Raw genomic sequence first — 17,421 nt, forward strand, 5'->3', positions numbered from 1 at the left:
AAAGTGTCCGGGAGAAGGTGTGTTTCTGCAGAGTGCCTTGGGTCTGGGGAAGGGCAGGGAGGCACAGCTATCGCTGCCCCAGGGCTCCTCTGGTGGGCAAGGTGCTAGGGGCTTCTGCAGGTGGGGGGCTGGAGGGTACCTGGGACTCCTCTGGTCAGGATGGGAACTCAGGGTTTCTTTGGTGGTGCATGGGGATGGGGGGCGGGGGACGTGCTTGTGGCTGTGACCAACTGACAGCCTTGTAGCTGGCGGACAGAGGCCTCTTCCCTGGCTGCAGCAGCCCCATACGCGACAGCCCTGCACCCCTGCACAGAGCTTATCAAGCAGCTGTATGGCCGTGCAGCTGTGCGGCTTAGAAGGAAGTCTGCACTCTAGGTCCACTCTTTCTTCTCTAAGTCAGGGGTGAGCAACCTTTTTATGTCATGCCCCTTTTTTTGTCCCTGCAATTAGCAGCACCCTCCAACCTGTCTCATGTAGCTCAAATCGATGGAAATTTCAGTTATGTTCCTATGCGGGAAAAAAGAAACAAAAGCTTTCGGCACGTGTAAGAAAATAAGTCAGTAGAATGTAAAAACTTTATTAATCGGCACATAAATGTGAATACACCTACAGAAAAACAGTGACCAGTTTCAACATTTGTAATGAGCTGGATGACATAAAGCCTTTCCTGGCCATCAACACGGGGTCTGATCATCTTGCACCCTGGTTATGGCAATGTCTTTTTCATAGAATCATAGAATGCTAGGACTGGAAGGGACCTTGAGAGGACATCGAATCCAGCCCCCTGCCTCTAGACCATCTCTGATGGACATTTTTCTAACCTGTTCTTAAATATCTCCAGAGACAGAGATTCCACAACCTCCCTAGGCAATTTATTCCACTGTTTGACCACCCTGACAGTTAGGAACTTTTTCCTAATATCCAACCTAAACCTCTCTTGCTGCAGTCTAAGCCCATTGCTTCTTGTTCCGTCCTCAGAGGCCAAAAAGAACAAATTTTCTCCCTCCTCCTCATGACACCCTGTTAGATACCTGAAAACCACTATCATGTCCCCCCGTCAGTCTTCTCTTTTCCAAACTAATCAAGCCCAACTCTTTCAGCTTTCCTTCACAGGTCATGTTTTCTAGGCCTTTGATCATTCTTGTTCTTTTCTGGACCCTCTCCAATTTCTCCACATCTTTCTTGAAATGCGGTGCCCAGAACTGGACACAATACTCCAACTGAGGCTTAACCAGCGCAGAGTAGAGTGGAAGAATGACTTCTCGTGTCGTGCTCACAACACACCTATTAATACATCCCAGAATCACATTTGCTTTTATTACAACAGCTTCACACTGTTGACTCATATTTAACCTGTGGTCCACTATAACCCCTAATCCCTTTCTGCCATACTCCTTCCTAGGCAGTTGCTTCCCATTCTGTATGTGTGAAACTGATTGTTCCTTCCAAGTGGAGCACTTTGCATTTGTCTTCATTAAACTTTATCCTGTTTACTTCAGAACATTTCTCCAATTTGACCCCATCATTTTGAATTTTGACCCTATCCTCCAAAGCAGTTGCAACCCCTCCCAGCTTGGCATCATCTGCAAACTTAATGTGTACTTTCTACGCCAATATCTAAATCATTGGTGAAGATATTGAACAGAACTGGTCCCAATACAGACCCCTGCAAAACCCCACTTGTTATACCTTTCCAGCAGGATTGAGAACCAATAATAACTACTCTCTGAGTACAGTTATCCAGCAAGTTTTCTGTGGCTCTGACAAATAAAATCTTGCCCCACTGAGATGTATTTGGAATGGTGCTGCCAAGATCAACAAGATGTCCTGTGGCACCTTATAGACTAACAGATATTTTGGAGCATAAGCTTTCGTGGGCAGAGACCCCCTTCATCAGAGGACTGAGTTGGGGGGTGGGGTTCAGAGGAGGATTTAATGAGTGGGGTCTCAGTAAAAGGGATTGCCAGACCTGACAAGGTGTATTCAGTCAGAGTGGAAATGTCCCATTATCGGTAGTATACATCAAGAGAGGAGAAAATGAGTCAGATCAGTCAGGGAAAATGTGGCCCATTGCCAGATTGTAACAGGAGGTGTGAACATTAAGAGCAGAGAAACTGCTTTTTTAAGGGGCCAGCCACTCCCAGTCTCTCTTTAATCCTTGGTTGATGGAGTCAAATTTGCAAATAAATTGCAGCTCAGAGATTTCTCTCTCAGTTTGATTTTTGGATTTTTTTTTCCTGTTGGACTGCTACTTTTAAATCTGTTACTGAGTGTCCAGGGAGATTGAAGTGTTCTCCTACAGGTTTTTGTATGTTATGGCACCTTATAGACTAACAGATATTTTGGAGCATAAGCTCTCGTGGGCCTCAGGACTTCTTGTTGTTTTTGAAGATACAGACTAACACGGCTACCCCTCTGATACATGCTGCCAAGATCGTTTTCCTAGAATCCCGACTGCAGCTCCCACACCTCTACCCGAGCAAACACAAGCTAATCTTCTTCAGGGCCCTCGTGACCTATCCCAGGCACCAGCTCCCTTCTTTACCTTGGGGTGCTCAAGGCCCAAGGCCTCACCCAGCCCTGCCTCTTCCTGCCCAGTTCCACTCCCTCCCTGAGACCACAGCACCCCAGCCCTGCTCCTCTCACTCTACGCCTCTAGCAGGGATGCGCTAAATCCAACGTTGAGGACGCTCCTCTTGACTCTGGTACTGGAGTAAGGAAAATCAATAGGAGAGGATCATCCATTGACCTTCTGCAGTGGGGCTGCCCCAGAAATTTGACTTAAGGCCCATCGACTTAGGGATGCTCGAACAATTTTTAGAGTGGGGGTGCCAAGAGCTTTCAAACCTAATTTGAAAACCTGTATACAGTAAACGCTTTGATATCCAGCATCCACTGGACCAGGAGGTTGCCAGATATTCAAGTATTATGGATAATAGAGAGGTATACCGAGCAATGCACAACACTAAAGGAGCACAAGATTAGATACTAAGAAACAAACAACCATGTATGCAGAATATTGTTCCCAGTCTTTTTCCACAAGTATCCACATACATTAGAAGACTGTTACGCCCTGCCAGCAGGACACGGCCTCAGCTGAGTATCTCTGGTCAACGTGCGTAGCTCACACTGGTGGTTGAGCAGAGGAGCCTGCCAGCTGCACTCAGACAATATCTGTGTCCCAAAAGGGGGAGATTGGATAGTTTAGAAGAGTGTTAATAGCGGTCATTAAAAGTAACTGCCACTGCTACTTGGCAGATCCTCTGTCTAGATCTTTTTGCATTGCATCTGATGAAGCGGGTCTTGGCCCACGAAAGCTTATGCTCCAAAATATCTATTAGTCTATAAGGTATCACAGGACTTCTTGTTGTTTTGGTAGATCTTTTTGAAGAAACATCTACATTGTAATTGTCATTAATTATCTCTTAATGGGTAGTCTCCTTTGAACATGAGGTCTGTGTCCTTTGATGCTGCATCTGAGTGCAGCCTGCAGGCTACTCTGCTCTCTCCATACTCCTCTTTGGTGTCCACTGACCAGAGCTGCTTGGCTGTAAGTTATGCTGGTTATTGAAATGTGCTGGTTGATCAAATAGGGGTTAAACAAGAATTTACTGTACAGCAGACCCCCAAGATACATGCTCTCGAATTGTGTGTATCTCGGTTTAATGCGACTTTGTGTGGTGGAGAAACTGATCAGCTGCTGCACTGGTCAGTTTCTCAGATCCTGTCAGCGGTGGCAGCCTAAAATCAGGCAGCAGAGGAGAGCCTGGAATCAGGCTGCTGCCTGGGTCACAGCTCAGGGCCACTCTGGGAGCCAGGAAACTGACCAGCGTACCAGTGCTGGTCAGTTTCCCAGCTCCTGCAATCCCAGGGGAGCCGGGAGCCAAGTTCCCAGCTCCTCCTGACTTGTGCAAAATTTGAGTTACTAGAATGCCCAGGAACGCAATCTACACGTAACTCGGTTGTCTACTGTATAATGGAAATCACCACAAGACAGGCGCCACCTGTACTCTTAGTTTCAGCACCTATGTGTTGACTCCAGATACAGAATTCTTGTGGTGGGAGTTGTGTATCGTAAGTTGAATTTCTTTATTAGCATAGACCTGGCCTTGATCTTGCTGATTTCTTGTGCTGTCCCACTGGTCTGTTGGCTCTTGTCTTATACCTAGATTTTGAGCTCTTTGGGACTGGGACTGTCTCTTTGTCCTGTTTGTACAGCACCTAGCACAGGACAGCCTGGTCCATCATAAATGTTCCTAGGTATTACAATAATACAAATAACAACAATAATAATGAATAACAAGTAACTTGCAGAAGCTTCCAAAGGAGCAGTAATAAGGGAAATTTTCGGAAATGCCCTCAGTCTTTTGGGCCATCCAGGTGGATGAAGTAATATCTTTTATTGGACCTACTTCTGTTGATGAGAGACGCTTTTGAGCTCACAGTCTGACTGACAAAGCTCCCTAGGAGCAAGCTCAGGTTATAAAACACCTAGCAGTGGCACATTCCATAGAAGGAGGATCAGACGCAACGCATGGGGAGTACGTGGGGAGGTCACACGTACCACTCACATCGCTCCCGCACTCACCAACAATGCTACCATGCTGCTTCCACTGTGTGCTGTGGTGGTCTTGCTTGTCCCCTGGAACCATGCAGCCTGAAAGCCACTCCAGGGATTAGGAAGGGACTATCCCTGCACCCACTGGCAGTAGTGTAGGGCTTCTACAGGAGAAGGTGGGTGGGGGCAGAGCAGGGGGAGGGGTGGAGCCGGGACGGGGAGAGGGTGAGGCATACGCGGAGCAGGGATGGGTATGGGTGAGGCAAGGATAGAGAGGGGGTGGGGCAGGGGCAGGGGCAGGGGGCCTGGAGGCTCCATACTAGTCACCTTTGAGGGGGATATCAAAATCTATACCTTTAGCCAAAAATATCCAACTTTTGCTGTTTGCCTGTATATTATGTACTTGTGGTGGCTTGCTGCCCTTCACCAGAGGTTGTTGCATGTCTACAATGGTGAAAAACTTTGTGGTTGTTTGCATGAAATACAATATACAAACGTGGGGAGTGGTTTGATGTCAGTAGCCAGTTTTGCTGCCTGTGTTGTTTAGATGTGTATCTGCCTTTCGTTTGAGGGGTGTAATCACTTTTTTAGGTCTAATTTTTTTTTAAGTAAGTATCTGGCTTGAGAATGGAGGTGCTGAGAGATCATGATTTCAAATTTCTGACTGACATCAGTAAGCGTAGCAGGTGCTTAAACACTTCTGAAAAACCAGACAGATTGAGCACCTAAAAGTACAAGAATTAGTAGGTATCCAGAATTAGTGGGCATGCTAAATTGGACACCACAGAGTTCAGATTCTAGTTCTGCAAATCCCGTGTGTTAAACTATCATGAGTCAAGTTCTCCTGACATGTGAGCTAGGCTTAAAAATGATGAGATTTTTTAAAGTAAGCTTTTCTTGTTTTTTTTTTATTTGCCTTCTGTTTTTTGAGCCTTTAGGTCTCACCCAATTGACACTTTTCAAGCTTTTCTCTACAACGAGGAGGGCTAGAAATTTCCTTTGAAAAACCAATGAAAGTTAAGCTTCTCCCCAAATCACGTGCCTTCAGGAGCTAAAGCTGCAAGAAAACATCAATACCACAAGACTGGTGATAAGAAAGCACAAGAATTGATTCAAATCCGAACCTTCCCAGTCTTGTGGTGTTCAGATCTGGGTTTGGTTTGACCCATTACAGCGGTCTGGACCAGCAGCAAAATCTGCATGCAAATAACTCTGTATTAAGAGGGTGTTTGGGTCTGGTGGATTTGCTCAGATTCACCTCTGCGACAGTTTCAATAATTTATATTAATGGATTCAGAATGCTAGCTAAGCAGTTTGTTGTGTGCTAGTATGTCTAGAAACAAAGCACCCTTTGAAGATGATGGGTAGATGCCAAAGTGAAATGCCATGCAGAACACCCGGCAGATAGTGGCAAACCACCTGTTTTCAAGCAGAAAACATTATTAAGTGACAAGTATCAGAGACAAAGAGACAGCTGTGTTAGTCTGTATTTTATCAAAACAAAACAGCCGTCATGTAGCACTTTAAAGACTAACAGAATAATTTATCAGGTGATGAGCTTTTGTGGGATAGACCCACTTCTTCAGATGACGCGGGTCTTTGCCCACAAAAGCTTATGCTCCAAAATTTGTTAGTCTATGAGGTGCCACAGGACTTCTTGTCATTATTATGTGCACACTAATTGAAGTCAGTGTAAGCTGTGATTAAATACCATTCTGTTGATGTGTGTTTTATTGTGTGTGTGGCATTTCTCTCTCCATTGCTTTTTGGTCTCTATTTCTTTTAAAGTGTTGCAAAATTAATAAAGGATGGGGTTAAGTTCCTTGCCTTGCATATACATCACCACTTGGAAAAGCCATAATGAGGAAGAATTCAGGAGGCAAAAATAGAGATGCCTCTGTATTCCTTTGGAATAGTGTGCAATAAGTTAAAGCTACTACATCAGTGTTAGAAGTTATTACCACACAGCAGCTTTCTAGCCTACTAAATGGATTGATTCACAGTTCAAGTTATAGCAGATTGCTGTCCAAGCAGTAAAAATAGATCATATTTTGCACTGTCACCTTTGCTGTCAATCTTAGAAGAATAAACTCCCATCTGATAGTAGCCTTCTAGTTTATGCTTTGGTTGCATTGGCAGAATGATGAGAATGAGAAAATTTCACTGCCTCTGTCATATCTGATCTCTGGACAGAAGAATTCAGATTGTCAAGGCAGGAGCTTTCTTTAGCACTTGAGTTGCACATCCTCCAATTGCTTTCACTATATTCATAATCATAAATGCTGTACATATTTTAACCAGGCTTGAGTCCTTGGATCTGTGCTTTATATGAATGCCATGAATATTATTTGTGTGTGCACTCTGATTCAGCAGTTATTCAGTTTGTTCTGTGTGCAATTTAACTTCAGCTGAAAAATCAGTCAGAGAACAAAGCAAGCATGAATCCAACCAGAAGAAGCAATGCTTTTGCAGTTTGGTGTCTAATAAGCCTAGGACTTTTGGAAGGGAGAGAATGGAGAAATACAGAAATCTGTTGAAAGAGGTTTCTGCCCCAAGTGACCCACTTCACTGTGGTCTTTGCCCACGAAACTTATTTGCTCACCCTGATATTTTTTTTTCTGATTTGTCCACCTTGATTACTGATTTTGGTTCTCTGTGCCTTAAATATTGAGTCTGTACTGGTATGGCTATGGTCTGAAGAAGTGGGTCTGTCCCACGAAAGCTCATCCAATACATTATTTTGTTAGTCTTTAAAGTGCTACTTGACTGCTTTTTTGTTTCCAAAATATCTGTTAGTCTATAAGGTGCCACGTGTTGCTTTTGAAGATACAGACTAACTCTGCTACCCCTCTGATACTCACCCCCAGAGAGGCATTTTGGTGGATTAGGGTGTATATTTGATCAGCAGGGTTCTTATCCTGAGCTGAGGGTGTTCATTACCAGGTTGTAGCCTTGTTTAAAGGCTAAGCAAAGAAGTAAAAGTCCTTGTAAATAGGCAATGTTGGCACATGTTCTGCTATGGCAAGCCCTTTGGGTGCATGTGGTCTTGAGATGCCTTGAGTTAACTGAGTGCTAATTAGTAACAGAGAGGAAGCCGTGCTACTCTATACACTATCAAAACAAAAAGCAGTCAAGTAGCACTTTAAAGACTAGCAAAATAGTTTATTAGGTGAGCTTTCGTGGGACAGACCCACTTCTTCAGACCATAGCCGGACCAGAACAGACTCAATATTTAAGGCACAGAGAACCAAAAACAGTAAGCAAGGAGGACAAATCAGAAAAAGATAATCAAGGTGAGCAAATCAGAGAGTGGAGGGGTAGAGGGGAAGGTCAAGAATTAGACTGAGCCAAGTGTGCAGACGAGCCCCTATAGTGACTCAGAAAGTTTCCATCACGATTTAAACCATGTGTTAATGTGCCAAATTTGAATATAAAAGCCAGCTCGGCCGTTTCCCTTTCCAGAACGGTGCGATAATTCTTTTTCAGTAACACACATACCTTTAGGTCATTGAGAGAATGCCCCATTCCATTAAAATGTTGACTAACTAGTTTGTGGATCCGGAGTGTTTTGATGTCTGTTTTGTGCCCATTGACCCTTTGTCTAAGGGAGTTAGAAGTCTGTCCAATATACAAAGCATCTGGGCATTGTTGGCACGTGATGGCATATATGATGTTAGTAGAGGAGCATGAGAAAGTGCCCGTGATTCTGTGAGTAACCTGGTTAGGTCCAGTGATGGTATTTCCAGAGAAGATATGTGGACAAAGCTGGCAGCGGGCTTTGTTGCAGGGAAAGGTTCCAGGACTGGTATTCCTGGGGTATAGACTGAGGCTGTTAGTGAGGATCCTCGTGAGGTTGGGAGGTTGTCTGTAGGAGAGAACAGGCATGTCACCCAGGGCCTTCTGGAGTGTGGCATCCTGATTAAGGATAGGTTGTAGGTCTTTAATAATTCGTTGCAGTGGTCTGAGCTGGGGGCTGTAGGTGATGACCAGTGGTGTTCTGTTCTTGGCTTTTTTGGGCCGATCTTGGAGTAGCTGGTCTCTGGGTATTCGTCTGGCCCTGTCGATTTGTTTTTTTACTTCTCCTGGTGGAAGTAAATTCAGGTTTGTGAATATTTGGTAAAGTTCTTGTAGTTTTGGTCTCTGTCAGTTGGATCAGAGCAAATGCAATTGTACCTAAGAGCTTGACCATAAACAATGGATCTAGTCACGTGTGCAGGATGGAAACTAGAAGGGTGTAGATAAGTATAGCGATCAGTAGGTTTTCGGTACAGTGTGGTACTGATCAGGCCATCCTTGATTAGTACTGTAGCATCCAGGAAATGTATCTCTTGCATGTTGTAATCGAGGCATAAGTTGATGGTGGGGTGTAGATTGTTAATGTCTCTGTGGAATTCTTCTAGAGCCTCTGTACCATGGGTCCAAATCATAAAGATGTCATCAATGTATCTGAAGTAGAGGAGTGGTAATAGGGGACTATTACCTTGTTCATTGGGGTGGAGGGGGCTATTGAGGGGTGGAGAGCACAACAGTCCCCTATTACCACTCCTCTACTTCAGATACACTGATGACATCTTTATGATTTGGACCCATGGTACAGAGGCTCTAGAAGAATTCCACAGAGACATTAACAATCTACACCCCACCATCAACTTATGCCTCGATTACAACATGCAAGAGATACATTTCCTGGATGCTACAGTACTAATCAAGCATGGCCTGATCAGTACCACACTGTACCGAAAACCTACTGATCGCTATACTTATCTACACCCTTCTAGTTTCCATCCTGCACACGTGACTAGATCCATTGTTTATGGTCAAGCTCTTAGGTACAATCGCATTTGCTCTGATCCAACTGACAGAGACCAAAAACTACAAGAACTTTACCAAATATTCACAAACCTGAATTTACTTCCACCAGGAGAAGTAAAAAAACAAATCGACAGGGCCAGACGAATACCCAGAGACCAGCTACTCCAAGATCGGCCCAAAAAAGCCAAGAACAGAACACCACTGGTCATCACCTACAGCCCCCAGCTCAGACCACTGCAACGAATTATTAAAGACCTACAACCTATCCTTAATCAGGATGCCACACTCCAGAAGGCCCTGGGTGACATGCCTGCTCTCTCCTACAGACAACCTCCCAAACTCACGAGGATCCTCACTAACAGCCTCAGTCTATACCCCAGGAATACCAGTCCTGGAACCTTTCCCTGCAACAAAGCCCGCTGCCAGCTTTGTCCACATATCTTCTCTGGAAATACCATCACTGGACCTAACCAGGTTACTCACAGAATCACGGGCACTTTCTCATGCTCCTCTACTAACATCATATATGCCATCATGTGCCAACAATGCCCAGATGCTTTGTATATTGGACAGACTTCTAACTCCCTTAGACAAAGGGTCAATGGGCACAAAACAGACATCAAAACACTCCGGATCCACAAACCAGTTAGTCAACATTTTAATGGAATGGGGCATTCTCTCAATGACCTAAAGGTATGTGTGTTACTGAAAAAGAATTATCGCACTGTTCTGGAAAGGGAAACGGCCGAGCTGGCTTTTATATTCAAATTTGGCACATTAACACATGGTTTAAATCGTGATGGAAACTTTCTGAGTCACTATAGGGGCTCGTCTGCACACTTGGCTCAGTCTAATTCTTGACCTTCCCCTCTACCCCTCCACTCTCTGATTTGCTCACCTTGATTATCTTTTTCTGATTTGTCCTCCTTGCTTACTGTTTTTGGTTCTCTGTGCCTTAAATATTGAGTCTGTTCTGGTCCGGCTATGGTCTGAAGAAGTGGGTTTGTCCCACGAAAGCTCACCTAATAAACTATTTTGCTAGTCTTTAAAATGCTACTTGACTGCTTTTTGTTTTGAGCGCTAATTGTTTGCAACTACATGTTCCTTTCTTTAAAGAGGAAAAAAAAACAACAAAAAAACCCTCAATATTCCTACAACTTCACTGAACTTTTCCCCTTTTAATAGAATAAAAACAAAGTGTCCCCCAGGGCTAGTTTGAGGCCAGATTATAAGGTTGCTGCCCTTCCTGAATTCTGCTGGAATGTCCAGATTTCAAGAGTGGCCACACATTGTGCCAGCATTTTTCAGGTTTTCAAGCATGCTGCAAGCCCATACCCTGCAGTGTCCTTCCAGAGTTCATGCCCCTGAAGAGCGTTGAGGAAGGGATGTTTCACCCTGCAGTGCGACTTAGAGAGGAGGGTTGTCATGAGAGGAAGTAGGGGGCTTGTGGTAGTAGTCATGTCCTTCATGGTGGAAGAGCTATGCAGAGGGCTGGCCCCTGTAATGTCACTGGGGAGGGGCACAGTATGTGGGAGGGAGGGGGCCTCTGCACCCCAGGAAGCCTGTGCTATGGAGTGGGGGAGGGGAGGGACTAAGTGCTACAGTGGTGAGCTTTCCGTGCTCCTTGGAAGGTGATGTGGGGTGAGGGCTCTTCAATGTCAAAGGATCCTTGCTCATTGGGGTGGGGGGGCTGTTGAGGAGGGGAGAGCACAAGCCCTGCAGTGCTGGGGAGGTCCATGACCATTGGGGGCGCTGTGGGGGGAGGGGCCCAGACCTTGCGGTGCTGGGGAGGTCCATGGCCATTGGGGGCGCTGTGGGGGGAAGGGCCCAGACCTTGCAGTGCTGGGGAGGTCCGTGGCCATTGGGGGCGCTGTGGGGGGAGGGGCCCAGACCTTGCAGTGCTGGGGAGGTCCGTGGCCATTGGGGGTGCTGTGGGGGAGGGGCCCAGACCTTGCAGTGCTGGGGAGGTCCGTGGCCATTGGGGGCGCTGTGGGGGGAAGGGCCCAGACCTTGCAGTGCTGGGGAGGTCCGTGGCCACTGGGGGCGCTGTGGAGGGAGGGGCCCAGACCTTGCAGTGCTGGGGAGGTCCGTGGCCCTCTAATGCTGCTGCTGTAGGGGACGGGGCTCAAGCCCTGCCCTGCCCTGCCCTGCAAGGGGGGAATCTCCACGGGGGGCTCTAGGAGGAGGGGCCCACACCCTGCAGTGGGCAGATAAACCCCGCTGGGGGTGTAAGCCCCAGGCTTGCTACGGGGGCGGGGCTATGTGCCGGCGGGCCAATCAGTGGCCGCAGGGCGCGCAGACCGGCACCGTTTTGGACGCCCCGCCCCTGGGGTGGAGCCAGATGCAGGCTGCGCGAGCCGTGCGGGAGAGGCACCGCTCATCTCCCTCCCGCCCCCAGCGCTTCAGAGGCCGGCCGCAGCAGCAAAACGAGGGCGCTGGGCGGGGCCTCATCGCTTCGGGCTGTGATTGGCCATTTCCTCCTCTTCCCCGGACTCCGATTGGTTGCTTCCGCTCCCTTTTGTCCCGCTCTCCGCTTCTGGCCCTGATTGGCCCTCCGCTCGCTTGTGCCCGCCCTTCCCCGCGCCGGCGCGAACGTGTAGCAGGCCTGTTCTCTGGCCCGGGGGGGGAGGGGTGGTGGTGAGTGGCTTCCGCGTGGGGATTTGCACGTAGTCAGCTCTGTAGGGGGAGGGGCTCTTCGGGGAGCAGCCCCAGCGGGCGGGCGGGGGGCGGGTATGGGAGCGCTTTTCCTCGAGGGCCTGGGGAGGGGAGAGGGAGAGTTGCCTTTCCCATGGGGGAGGGGAGCTGGAACCACCTTCCTCATGGGGACTGAGGGGGTGGGGGGAACTGCCTTCCTCATGGGGACTTTGGGGGGAGAGCTGCCTTCCCCATAGGGAGTGGGGAAGGAGCCTGGAGAAGCCTTCCCTATAGGCATTGGGGAAGGGGGAGCTGGGCTTTTCTCCAAGGAATTGGTGTGGGGGAACTCGCGCTACCTTCCCCATAGGAGTTAGGGGCGCGGGAGGGCTGGAGCCACCTTCCTTTTAGTTCCCCCAGCCCAGTTCCCAGAGCTGACTTTCCCATAGGACCGAGGAGTGGGGATTGGAGTTGCCCTCCACGTAGGGACTGGAGCAGGAAGGGACTGGGGCTTCCTTATGTATGGGAATTGGGCTGTATGGAAGCTGCAGATGCCGCCAAATTGCCCTGCAGTCCACAGCAGAGATGCTGAACTGTCCTGGAGGAAGCTAGAGTAACCCTAATTCATATGCACACACTGGTTAGAAACCCCTTCCGTGTTGGAGGGAGAGATGTTAGGCAGAATTGTTCTGGTGCCTTTCCTTGCTTGTCCTGTATACTATTAAGGTCTCATAGTTTCCGCCAGCAATGCCCCTCTGCTATATACATCAGACAAACTGGACAGTCTCTACGTAAAAGAATAAACGCACACAAATCAGATATCAGAAATGGCAATATACAAAAACCCGTAGGAGAGCACTTCAATCTCCCAGGCCACACAGTAGCAGATTTAAAGTAGCTATCCTACAGCAAAGAAATTTCAGGACCAGACTCCAAAGAGAAATTTCTGAGCTACAATTCATCTGCAAATTCAACCTCCTCAGCTCAGGCTTAAACAAAGACTGCGAATGGCTGGCTAAATACAAAAGCAGCTTCCCCTTGGTGTTCACACCTCCAGATCAACTGCTGGTAGTAAGCCTCACCCTTGCTGACTGAGCTAACCTTGTTATCCCCACCCTAGCTCTGTGTTATTTATACCTGGTCCTGCAGATTTCGAAGACCAGCCTCTGATGAAGTGAGTCTGTGCTCACGAAAGCTCATGCTCAAAACTTTTCTGTTAGTCTATAAGGTGCCACAGGACCCTTCGTTGCTGGTACAGATCCAGACTAACACGGCTACCCCTCCGATATTAGACGTGACTTAGATGCCTAAGAGCCTGTTTCACTGAAAACCTATGGGACTTTGGCTCTTAAGAACCTGTTGCTTTTGAAAAGGGAACCTGTGTGCCTCAGTCACTTAAGAAGATACAGCTTCCTCTGAGGACAAGTTAATTTAAAAATGTTTTAATTTAAAAAGGCCTGGAATGTTCCCTGACTGCAGTGGGACTACTTATGGTATGAGGTACTATTAATTGTGAATGAAGTTATCACATTGATCCCTATTTATACATTTTTAGGCCAGGGGGATTGTTTTCATTATGTGTTTGCCTAGTGTCCAGCATGATAGGGACCCGATCCTAACTTGGGCCTCTAAAGGGCTATTGTAATAAAAATAATTGTGAAGAAAATGTACCCAAATGAGAAGTTCCTCCCTTTATATATGAAGTATAGTAACCTGGTGTTAAGATATCATTAGATGTAACACCACAGTAATAAAAAGTCTTGGATTAGGAACTGGGCATGTGTGACCTGCCCTTGTTCAAACAACACATGCATATATATCAAACCCACCTTCTTTTTCCTGCTTCCAGACATTTTGGTTTGGAATAATTTCATACACAGACTGGGGCAATTTAATCCCAGAGTACATGTTGTTATTTACTATTTTTTACTTCAGCAGTATCTTGGGGCCCCAGCTAAGAGTAGCCGTTCATGGTTCTAGATGCTGTACATCGTGAAACACAGCCTCTGTCATGAAGAGTTTAAAATATAAATAGATCAGACCAGTGATGGGCAGCCTGGGCTAGTGACAAACTTCAAAGGGTTTGAGAGTTTATCAACTATTTGTTCCACATGTGGATACTTACAAGCTGTGATTAAATCTGAGTTTAATCTCTGTTAAACTAAATAGATTGAGCTTCTTTAGTCTATTACTGTAAGGTTTGTTTTCTAATCCTCTGAATATTAGAATCATGGAATCATAGAAGAGTAGGACTGGAAGGGACCTCGAGAGGCCATCGAGTCCAGCCCCCTGCCCTCATGGCAGGACCAAGCATTTTCTAGACCATCCCTGAAAGCCATCTATCTAACCTCTTCTTAAATAGCTCCAGTGATGGAGATTCTACCACCTCCCTTGGCAGTTCGTTCCAGTGTTTGATCACCCTGACAGTTAGGAACTTTTTCCTAATGTCCAACCTGAACCTCCCCTGCTGCAATTTCAGTCCATTGCCTCTTGTTCTATCCTCAGGCTGTCCTCATATTCTTATTATTCTTCTCTGAACCCACTCCGTTTTTTTAACATCTTGGAACTGTGACATCAGAACTGGACACAATAGTTCAGTAATGGAATCCCAGGATCGTATGATCCCTTTTGGTCATTGCATTGCCCTGGGAGTCTGTGTTCAGTTCATTATCTACCACAAATCTTTTTCAAAGTCACTGTTTTCCAGGATAGGGTCCTCCATTGTGTAAGTATGTCAGATATTCTTTCTTCCTAGATGTCTTCATTTATATTTAACCATATTCAAACATACTGATTGCCTGCACCCAGCTTACCAGTTGACCCAGATCCCATTGTATCGGTGACTTGTCCTCTCACTATTTACTACTGCCCCAAATTTTTGTGTTGGGTGCAAACTTTATCACTGATGATTTTATGTTTTCTTTCATTGATAAAACTGTTAACTAGCATAAGGCCAAGAACTGATCCCTCTAGAAACACTCCTGCTCAATGATGATTCTCTATTTCCAGTTATACTTTGAGACCTACCAGTTAGCCAGTTTTTAATCCATTGAATGTGCACCATTTTAATTGTACATATTTCATTTTTAAAATCAAAATGTTTTACAATACCAAGTCAAATGCCTTATAGAAGTTTGAACATATGTCTAAGCAGTCTAAATTCAACCCTTGCTTAATTCAAACAAAACAAGCTAAATTGGCTTAGTGAGACCAATACAACTTTTTCTGACATAGACAAAATGTACACAATTTACAAAAGGTGACATTGTGATTCTGGCAGTTAAACTAGCTCTTCTGAGCCCCAGTCTAGGGCCTTAGCTTCAAAGTTCTCTTTGCTCTCTGATTGTAATTAAGGGAGTTATGTAATTGGATGGGTTTGTCCACTAAATTCAAATTGCCTCAAAGACATGACAAAAAAAAATCTCTAGCTTCCCATATCCTGTGGCAGGCTATGCTGTCAAATTACAAATGGAAACCCTTCTCAATGGAAACAAAAATGCAGTCATGTAGCACTTTAGAGACTAAGAAAATAATTGATTAGGTGAGCTTTCCTGGGACAGACCCACTTCTTCAGACCAGCCAGACCTTCTCAATGGATTTGAGAAAGGACAGAAAAAGTTCTATAACAGAAGGTAGTTAAATTAGAGAGGAGCCACAGAGATCTGAAATGCATTTCATGTATCCTGTTAATGCTGCAGGATAACCTGTGGCAGACTGCAGCCCCGAGCATATCCCTTTGTATTGGAATAAAATAGGGCCAAGTGGGTGTCGGTTTCAGCATGCCAAACCCTATCCTGATCCAAGTGGTGTGGAAGCTGTGACTCCTAGCAGATACGTGTGTGTTTTATTTTGGTTCAGGACAGAGCATGGTGGGCCGGGATCTGTGAGATTTGTCGTTAAACCGCCCCAGTATGAAATACGAGCATTGCTGCAACACATACTTTCATTTTATGTTAAGTGGTGTCGTCATCATCTAGGAGGCTGCCAACCTGTCCCCCTTGGTTAAGCAAAAAATCTGGACCCTTGGGAAAAAAAAAAAAGACATTCCGGCCAGTGCAGCTTCAGGAAGCAACAAAAATATCCAGCGTGTTGCCAAACGCCACGCCTTCCCTGTCTCCCTCCCTGGGAGCCATTGGGTAGACGGTGGTGGTTCCTGCACGTTTTAGAGCCGCATGGTGCTGTGCAGCATGGCCGAGCCATGTGTGTGCGAGAGGGCCAGAGGACAGGGCTTTTGGGAAGCTAACAAGGCTGGCAACAGAGCGGCGGGACTGCAAACTCGCCGCGCCCCGGGGGTGAAAAGTGTTCAGCTCCCCGGGGAGGGTGTGGAGCAATGCAGCCGAGATGTTCCTCCCCCCCGTAGTCTAGTCTATTGCCGAATTCCTGGGGGAAGAGCTTGGAGGTTGAGCGTTCCCCCGCTTCCTGCCAAATCCCACTGTCCTAGCAGGGGAAAACCACGAAACGGGGGGCGCCCACCCCCCACCCGGCTTCAGTCTCCCGGCTGGGAGAAGAGTGGGTGGAGTACATCGGGCGCAGCGCGGCGTGCCCCTCCCCTCCAGTGTGAACAGGAGAAGCGGAGCGGCTGCAGGATTGGAGGCTGACACTGGGTCGGGCAGGGATCACCCCACTCTGCCGCGGGCGGCCAAAGCAGAGGCCGGCACGGTGCAGGACTAGCATGGGCACAGGGAAGCCACGACCGCCCCGCCCCGCCCCGCCCCGCGCTGTTTATTTTCTCCTGGCTTCGGTGGGGGGCGTGTATTTAAAGCGAGCCGGGCAGCCAATGCGCGGGAAGGGGCTGAGCATGTGGGCAGCTTGTTTACACCACACTTTCCCGAGGAGCTTTAACCCGGCCGGCGGCTGGCGAGAGGCAAATCACGGTGCTAGGAGCACGTGTGCGGCACGGGGGTGGCTCCTGGACGCGCCACCCCAGGGATGAGCGAAAACGCGGGGGCCGGTTCCTAGAGCGCGCAGAGCAAGGTAAAGAGGTGGGAGGCAGCGCTTCCCCCTTGTGCCCCAAGGGGGGGAATTAAGGTGCCCCCATATCCCCGTTGGGCATGGCCCAAACTTTCAGGGGTGTGAACCCTGCAGCTGCGTCCACCCTAATGGAAGAGAACGAGTTGCCACACCCTCCTCTTCAGGACGGGTGGCCGATCAGGGAGATGAGAGGCCTCGGTATCTATGCAGCCCTCGGTGATCCCAGCTATCTGGATGTCAGTGGGCAGCTTCTCCCTGGCAAAACAGAAGGCCCTGGGTATAACTCCCTATCTGCAGACTGCATTTTGGGGGGAGGCCGAAAGCTCTGTCTGGGGTCAGAGAAGAGACATCTTGGAAGGGAGGAGGGCTGTCCCTAGTAAGGTTGTTGCCCAGTGTCTCCCCCCACATCCTTGTGTGGAATAAATTATGTGCACCAAGGCATGTGGGGA

General features: G+C 47.3%; 1 protein-coding gene across 2 annotated transcripts in view; it reads left to right on the top strand.

Moving 5' to 3' along the window:
- Positions 1 to 16,858: 16,858 nt before the first annotated feature.
- The window catches only part of ZNF395 (zinc finger protein 395), a 56,183-nt gene continuing 55,620 nt past the window's right edge, over positions 16,859 to 17,421 (top strand). For both annotated transcript variants that reach the window (XM_074991452.1, XM_074991455.1), the window contains exon 1: positions 16,859 to 16,975. The gene's annotated coding sequence lies outside the window, so the exon portion shown is untranslated. The remainder of the gene's footprint in view (positions 16,976 to 17,421) is intronic.

The sequence above is a fragment of the Carettochelys insculpta genome, chromosome 3 (genome assembly GCF_033958435.1).
Source record: "Carettochelys insculpta isolate YL-2023 chromosome 3, ASM3395843v1, whole genome shotgun sequence".
NCBI classification, from domain to species: Eukaryota; Metazoa; Chordata; order Testudines; family Carettochelyidae; genus Carettochelys; species Carettochelys insculpta.